The sequence below is a fragment of the Lactuca sativa genome, chromosome 8 (assembly GCF_002870075.4).
Source record: "Lactuca sativa cultivar Salinas chromosome 8, Lsat_Salinas_v11, whole genome shotgun sequence".
Taxonomy (NCBI): domain Eukaryota; kingdom Viridiplantae; phylum Streptophyta; class Magnoliopsida; order Asterales; family Asteraceae; genus Lactuca; species Lactuca sativa.
The window spans coordinates 293,485,968-293,495,288 of record NC_056630.2 but is presented as its reverse complement, the minus strand read 5'-3'; the positions used below and the strand labels follow the sequence as shown (position 1 = coordinate 293,495,288).

Genomic DNA, 9,321 nt, shown 5'->3' with positions numbered 1-9,321 from the left:
GTGGAATGCTTGTTCCACGGGATTTGGGAATACCATAGTTGTCGAACTTTGACATCTACAAAACGGGAGAAAACGAATTCAAGTTAGTTGATTGATTGAGTCCTTGGTAAATCACCCAAATGAAATTCCAAGGCTAGGACCCAACACAATGTTCTACAACTCGGGAGAGGGATGCCGTAACCCAAATTGCAGAACATTTGAAGGTAAGTGAATGACGATTCACTAATTTCCACCATGAAAAAAGAAACGAAAAAGAAATTTAAGTTTTAAATCTATGAAAACTCCTAGATCCTTTGAGATACATTGAACTTTCAATGGCATGTTTATATCTCGATATGCCCCTCTTGTTTGTGACTGGGATGCCGAGGATCACAAAGCGGGTGTGAATAACCATGCAAACTTACATGGTGCCCTCACATGTTACAGTCACCTATTCGATGTGCCGGTAAACCACACACGCTCCACCGAACTATGACAAACATTGAGTCACCCTTTGCTACCTTTGCTTAGACCCATTTAGTGTGCCGGTTAACCACACACGCTCCACTAACGTCTTCGCAAGGGCACAAAGTGTAATTTCATGGAATTGCATCAATTCACTTTTGCCTAAGTAACTAAGATTGGGAATTTTATAAAACATTTAGTTACTTGATAATTCATTATACTTATAATGGAAGGTTTCGTCCTATCCTACCCGTTCGGCTAACGACCCTCCACTAGTCAAGAGTGCGGTGGGTAAGAGTGGATACCCATTCAATCGCCATTTTATAGGCAATTTCCTTAAACACCCCTTATAGACCAGCTTCGTGAATGAGGCCTACTAACGGTAAGACTGACTTTTACTCATACATATATATAATGTTAGACTTTTAATGTTATATATAGTATAGGGTGTATTTTACACTTTTAAAATATTAGGTGGTTCAATTTAACAATTATACTTTTAATTTACTTAAATTGTAAACCTAAACTTTTATGGATTTATTAAACCTCTTTAATTAAACACCTTAATTAGTTAATAAAACCATAAGGGTGTGATTTGAACATTTTCAAAACTATACTTGAGTTTTAGAATTTAACATTTCTAATTAAACTTTTAATCAACCTTTAAATTCCAAAACTTGAGGGCAATTTTTGAAACATTTCAAACCATAAGGGCTTAGAATTTAAATATGCATCAAAATTAAACTATTTAAATCAAAATTTAAATTCCAAAACTTGAGGACAAGTTTTGAAACCTTTTTCAAAACATTAGGGTTTCAACTATTTAAATTTCAAAACAACAAAACTTTTGGGGTTCAAATTTAAACTATAAAGCCTAAAGGGCCAAATATGAAACTTTTCACAACAACAAGGATCAAATAACAAATAATTCAGATTAACATTTAATCACATAATTATCCATATTTGATGATTTCTTGCAAAATAATTTATCAATTTACTTAAAATAATTAATCAATTATCTTATAAGGAAACAATTATCCTATTAATTGATAAATATCTTCAATTAGATTAAAATTATAGTCAAATATATCATATAATCGGATTAATATTAATCTAACATGATAAGGTAATTATCCATAAGCAAAAACAGCAAGAAATCCCGAAGTACCCTCCTTCTGACGAGCTGACTCGTCGAGTCAGCCTTGGACTCGTCGAGTCACCTTGGACTCGGCGAGTTCAGCCATGGACTCGGCGAGTCCAGCCTCCAGAATGCAAAAAATCGTATTTTTCAGTTACAACAAGCATCAATACAATAGAAACCAATCAAGGCTCTGATACCACTGATGGGTTTTGTCATAAGACATCCTATGTGCTCATACAAACCCTAAAGCTCGGATCTAGGTTTCTCTATTGCACATACTTTGAATCCAAGACTTTGAACCCTAATTCTAGCATATGGAAATCAGAATTCACATGTAAATAGGTTTAAGAACATACCTTGATTGTTATGTAGCAATAACAATCCAATTCCTCCTTGAATTGACCTTGGAAAGCAGAGAGTCACAAGTGTCACTCCTCTAATGGCTTACAAACACCATAAGCAAGTGGAGAAGGTATAAGGAGAGAGGAGGGAGGTTAGAATTCGTATTTGGGACCTCTTGGGAAGGGATACACGAATTCATGACCTTGGGGTTGTTTATATAGGTGTAGAGATAGGGTTTCAGTCATTATCCTTATCTAGTTGATTATCCATTAAGCAACCAATAAGATAATCCTTGAATCCTTATCATACTCGAATTCTAAGGCTTTCCAACCTTAAATTCGTTCACCATACTTATAAGATAATTCTTACCTTATTTTGTAACTATCACATAATTACAATTCAGCCCCTCAAGTTTAATTAATTACATTTGATCACAAAACTAATTCTTAATTAATTATCGACCAATATTAATTAAACAAATATGATTTCTCCTTTAATATATTATTCTTATAACATATTAATAAATCATATTATCCTCTCTCTCTTTATTCATTTCTCCAATCAAGTTGCTTTGGTGAAGGCAACCCAAAAGGACCATGCACCATCGGGTCAAGTACATACCAAAATAGTTATGGACTTAGACACTAATCCAACATGGGTATCAAGTGAAAGTGATTCTCGTGAAGTAGGAGTGTCTAATAAGTGAAGTAAGAGCGGTCGCAAGTGAAGTATAAGTGTCAAATAAGTATAAGCGCATCGTGAAGTGGAGATGACAATAGGTGAAGTAAGAACGTATCAAGTATAAGGGAAGTAAAGTCGATCTCAAGTATAAGCGAAGTAGAATCGTATCACCAAGTAAGAGGGTAAATAAGTATAAGCGTTATCAGGTATAAGTGACTTCAGGTATAAGCGAAAGCATTACAGAGTAGGAGTATAAAATAGGTATAAGCGAAGCAGCGGTATCTAACAATTAAAAGTATTCATGAAAACCCTTGAAGACTTTATTACTCCGGAAAATCGCATTTGTATTCTTTGATAAAATAGGTGTGAAAACCTTTAGAAATCTTTGAGAATCTTTTATAAATCAGTTGAAAATGAATCTTTGATAAGCTATGAAAGTAAGAACTTGAACAATTTAAAAACCCTTTTTGAAAGCCATTTATAGTGCCCTACTCGGTAAAACAGTGTACAGCGGTAAAATCTTGTGCATGCGGGTTATCAATCACATGTGATTGATATGATAACTGGCATGTTTAACTTGTAATCCCCCCCTATGAAAACATTTAAAAGCATTAAAAAGGTTCATTCAGGGGTATGAACTCACCTGGTGTAAGTAGGTCCGACGGTAGTGTCGTTTAGGCATTCGGGGTCACGCAAGGACTTGAACACACACAAGGACCTATTTTAACATATGATAACATATGTTCACATACAATTAGCATATAATATACTAATTAAAAAATTATACACACTCAAAGGAGTGAAAAACACTTTTGGTTGAGTGTTTGGGGTCCCGGGTAGCGTTTAAGGGTGCTAAGGGTCTCCTATCAGCTGTGGGACTTTGCTATACTCAAGTATCAAGGGTGTAAAGGGGTTTAAAGCATCAATATGGACCAAACAAGGAGTTTACGGCCCAACCCAAGGGAGTTTACGGCCGTAAACTCCCAAGGTCATAATCCTTGGTGTTTGATGCTTCTAGCTTGTTCCTTGATTTATTCTAAGCACTTTTCTCAAAAGGCATGAGTGGATTTGAGGCCTCTAAGGGTATTTTATAGGAGTTTACGGCCTAAGAACTCTCCCAAGGGAGTTTACGGCCATAAACTCTCAATCTTTGAGTTTAGTGAAGTTTCAAGTCCCTCTTGCCTTCCTAGAATTTCCTTATGAAGTTTGATGCCATTTTGGGTGATTAAAACCAACATTTGAGGGGGTTTTGGGGAGTTTACGGCCTAGATAAATGCTTGGGCCGTAAACTCCAAGAAATGTCTCATTTTCTTGGGTTTAAGTCCTTAGATCCCCTCCTAGTAGTTTATGGTAAATGTCTAAGGCCATTAGGGGGGGCAAAATCACACTTTTGGGCATGATTTTAGGGTGTTTACGGCCTTGACCAAGTCTGGGCCGTAAACTCCTTTCATTAAATCATTTTGGAGTGTTTCAAGGGTCTAAACTCAAGAGGATAAGTCCCTAAATTATGTAATAAGCCCTAGGATGAGTTTGGTGCACATTTGGGACCATAACTTGTGGAGTTTACGGCCTAAGCATGTGCTTGGGCCGTAAACTCTTCTTTGAGTCCTAAATCCATGCATTTTAGTGTTCAAACACCCCTAGGCTATATCCCCTAATAGTTTCTAAGCTTATGGTCAAGTTTAAAGGCATTTTTAGCACCTTTTTAGGGGTTTACGGCCCTAGAATGTTCCTGGGCCGTAAACTCCTTATCCTATGCCTTCTTGGATGATTTTTGGGCTTTAAACATAAATCAATACGCTTAGAATAAACTAGGGTAAGCGGACTTACAATTTGGAAGCGTTTGGTTGCGAATTCGAGGCGAAAACGGGTCTAGAGAGAGAGTATAGAGAGAGAGTGTAAAAAGTCTCCAATGGACTCCACTCACCCATATATAGGTTTCACATTCGGGGCTCAGTGGAATTTTACCCGATACTGCCGCTAAATGGGGCTTTTGGTCGCACCCGATTTAGTGGTCGTAATAATAAAATTTGACATTTTCTAAATGAATGAAAATGTGTGTCTTGTGTTTTTATTCCCTTTTATCACAACTTAACGGCATGTTAAAGGTAATCAATGGAAATGTTTATTAAATTGATGCCCTCTAATTAACGGAACTTTTATACAGTGGAATATTCCGTTAACGGTAACGGGGGAAATGTAACGGGACAACTTGGGTTGTCACATGCGCCGATTTGGTTAATCTATCCACAACTACCCAAATCGCGTCATAACCTTTTGGTGTCCTTGGTAACTTAGTCACAAAGTCCATTGTGATGTGCCCATTTCCACACTGGAATCTCCATTGACTGTAACTGACCGTATGGCCTTTGGTGTTCAGCCTTCACCTTCAAGCACGTCAAACACCTTTCAACAAAATAGGCTATATCCTTTTTCATACCAGGCCACCAGTAAGATTTTCGTAAGTCTTGATACATCTTGTTTGTTCCCGGATGGATTGAGTACTTTGACATGTGCGCTTCCTTGAGAAGTAAGTTACGCACTTCACCCACTCGTGGTACCCAAACCCTTCCTTGGAAACACTTCAAGCCATGACTATCCTTTTCCAATGATTGTATTACTCCCGCCACCCTTTCACTTTTCCATTTCTCTTCCTTCGAGGCCTCCTCTTGATTCTTTCTCAAATCATCTAGTAAGTTGGTGGTTATGCTAATCTTCATCATTCGAATCTTAGGTGGTTCTCTTCTTTCCTTACGACTTAGTGCATCAGCTACCACATTTGCCTTCCCCGGATGATATAATATCTCACAGTCGTAATCTTTTAATAGTTCCATCCACCGTTGTTGTCTCATGTTCAGATCTTTCTGATCAAACAAGTATTTCAAACTCTTGTGATCAGTGAAGATCTGACACCTTGTCACATACAAATAGTGTCTCCAAATCTTTAAAGCGAACACTACTGCAGCCAACTCCATATCATGCGTTGGGTATTTACGCTCGTGAACCTTTAACTGTCGTGAGGCATAAGCAATCACCTTACCGTTTTGCATCAAAACACACCCCAAACCTAACTTGGATGCATCACTATAAACAACAAAGCCATCATTGCCTTCTGGTAAAGATAATACTGGTGCACTGCTAAGCTTTTCCTTTAAGACGTTAAAGGCATTATCTTGCTCTGGTTCCATTCAAACTTCACATTTTTCCTTGTCAGGGTAGTTAGCGGTGCAGCTATGCGCGAGAAGTCTTGTATAAACTGTCTATAGTATCCTGCCAACCCAAGAAAACTTCGAACTTCTAATGGGGTCCTTGGTGGTTCCCACTTTTCAATCGCCTCAATCTTTGCTGGGTCCACCTTGATACCTTGTTTTTTTACAACATGTCCCAAAAACTGGACTTCCCGAAGCCAAAACTCGCACTTCGAAAATTTGGCAAATAATTTTTCTTTCCTCAATAAACTAAGTGTTAGCCGCAGATGTTGCTCATGGTCTGCCTTACTTTTAGAGTATATCAATATGTCATCGATAAAGACGATTACAAACTTGTCTAGGTATGGCTTGCACACCTGGTTCATCAGATCCATGAATGCAGCTGGTGCATTGGTCAAACCAAATGGCATTACTAAAAACTCGTAATGACCATACCTAGTTCGAAAGGCTGTCTTCGACACATCTTCTTCTCTGACTTTCAGCTGGTGATACCCCGACCGTAAATCGATCTTTGAGAAGTAACTTTCCCCCTAGAGTTGATCGAATAGGTCATCAATTCTCGGTAATGGATATCGGTTCTTTATAGTCACCTTGTTTAACTCCCTGTAGTCAATGCACATTCGCATTGTCCCATCCTTCTTCTTGACGAATAGTACTGGTGCACCCCACGGTGAGGTACTGGGCCGAATAAAACCCTTGTCGAGCAAATCTTGCAACTGAGCCATCAACTCCTTCATTTCGGTTGGTGCTAACCGATAGGGCGCACAAGCTATCGGTGCTACTCCTGGGGTAAGATCGATTCGAAACTCCACTTGCCTATCCGGTGGCAAGCTAGTTAGGTCATCAGGGAACACATCTTGGAACTCGCGTACAACTGGTATATGTGTTATTTCAGGCTTGTCCTGCTTGGCATCGAGAGCATATGCCCAATAACTTTGACACCCTTTCTTTAGATAACGAGTTGCCTTAGTCACTGATATCAAAATAGAGTCCTTAATTCGTCGATCACCGTAAATCTTTACCATTCCTTTTTCGGGCACCCAAACTTGAACAATCCTATTTTCACAATCTATAATCGCTTGGTTTTTCGACAACCAATCCATCCCTATAACAATATCAAAATCACCTAGGGCTATAGGTAATAATTTTAACGGTAGCACACTACCTTCTATTTCGATAGAGCAATCATCATATTCCTCTCTTACTACTACCCAATGATCGTCAGCAGTTTCAATTTCTAAGGCATGTTCTAGAGTCTTTGCATTTCTACCCAGGTTTTTGCAAAAAGTAGAAGACACAAAAGATCTATTTGCACCAGAATCAAATAACACCCTAGCATGAATTGAGTTTACTAGGAAAGTACCTGTCACCACATCCGGGGTCTCCTGAGCCTCCTGAGCCGTCATGCGAAAAGCTCTAGCTTTTCGTCTACCAGTGTCAGCCTTTTTATCCGTCGACCAATTGTCTGTTATCCTGCCTTGATTGTTGTTACCTTTACCGTGGGGACATTCCGACTTAATGTGGTTAGGGGAACCACACCCGTAACACACCCTTCCTGTCTTACATTCTATGGCTATGTGCCCTGGCTTACCACACTTGTAGCAAACTTTCTGATTCATGTTACACTCCCCCTTATGATAACGGTTACATTTCGGACATTGCTTTACTCTAGAGCTTTGATCAACCTTACGTTCTTGCCCTGAAGTCTTGCCTTTCTTCGAATCATTATTTGTACCCTCCCATTTTCTTTTCCCTAAAGCCCTGTCTTCACCTTGACGATTCTTCTCACGTTCGCGACCTTCTGCAGCATCAACAGCAGACTGGAAAGTACCCGGTTTCTGAATTTGCACAAATTCACGGATAGTTGTTCTCAATCCCCAAATATAGCGTTCCACCCTTCTTTCTTCCGTAGATATGTATAATTCGGCAAACCTAGCCTTCTCCGTGAACTTTGTGGTGTACTCCCTCACAGTCATATTCCCCTGCTCCAACCTTAAAAATTCTTCCTCCAACTGTTTAACCATTGTACGAGGGTAAAACTTTTCTTTAAAAATTCTTAGGAACTCATCCCATGACATATTCTTGGCCGCCTCACGCCCCCTAACCTCCTTCACCATTCCCCACCAATGTATTGCCTCCCCTTTTAGCATTGTCGCAGCATAAATCACCTTGTCCTCATCCGCACACTTGCTAGTATCGAATGTTCCCTCAATCTCCATGATCCATGTTGATGACAAAACGGGATCAATTTCTCCGTTAAAAATGGGTGGCTTGCAGTTCATGAACGTCTTGTAACTACAACCCCGTCGATCGTAGTTGCCATGATGCCTTGTGGGTTGTGAAATACTTGGTTCACGACTCATATTTGGTGTACTGTATTCGTAGTCCTCTTCACCTCCACCCAAGTTACCTTCATACTCACCCATTATTGCTTCTCGTGCCTGAGCAACTACATCTGGTAAGGTGTCTCGTATTGCTCGAGCAATCTCATCAGCCAACTCCTCTCTAGTGATCGTGTTTGCCGCACGACCCCTTCCACGACCTCGACCTCGACCGCGGTGGGATCTAAAGCTACCATGGGCCGATTGTATAGGTATCGGTGCTGTAATAGCACCTCGGCCTCTTCCTCTACCCCTACCTCTTCCTTGGCCCCATCCACGACTAGCGTTTGGGTTCAGTGGGGTTTCTGGAACATCTCCTGGTGCTCTAACATAAGCTCCAATTGGGATGTGCTCTTCCGGAGTGACCCTAGTGAACCTCCCAGACCTTCGTGAAGACATATCAACTACATATTTATGTTTATAACACAATAAGTATAACAAACATAAATTTTATTCCAAATTATTAAAACTTCAAAAATAGGCATACGTCTTGTTCACATCAAGTCACTCAAGCCAACAACCAAGAGAAATAATAAAAAAAAAAAGACAAATCATTGCACTCCTACTTTCTAATTTTTAAAAACGATGTCATCATATTTCAATATTCTCTTTCCCTCCTTCAAGTACTTCCTTATCTTTTTAGCTTTTTGATCTCCGGGACCACTTTGAATGACCAACACCTCGGCTTGAGGTGGTTCTCTTCCAACCACCTTATCTAGGAATCCGTAAGTCGTGGCCTTGGCTTGTTTTGCCCAATCCAAAAACCCTTCCCACAACTTAGTGATAGTCGGTTTCCTTAGCTCTAACACCTCCTGTTCCAACCTTCGTATCTTGCGTTTACTTTTCTCAGCAGCATCAACCCTTATTTGGTTCTCCTGTACGAGCCTTGACCTATGTTCATCTATCTCTTCAATCTTTCTTTTCAAACTGTGAATCTCGAGCTGTGCATGTGGCATTTCATCTTTATAAAGTCGCTCCCAATAGGTACCAGGACTAGTTGGCGTGTACTCCACATAAGGCATATGGAACGTTTCGTATCTTTGCTCCGCATGGTACTCCACGTGATTTCCCTCGGGTTCCTCCTCGGGGTCTTCTTCGGGCTCCTCCTCAGGATCTTCTTTGG

General features: G+C 39.8%; 1 pseudogene; it reads right to left on the bottom strand.

Annotated features, from left to right (window-relative positions):
* Nucleotides 1-4,902: 4,902 nt before the first annotated feature.
* On the bottom strand, nucleotides 4,903-8,597 carry LOC128128006 (uncharacterized; annotated as a pseudogene).
* Nucleotides 8,598-9,321: the final 724 nt, after the last annotated feature.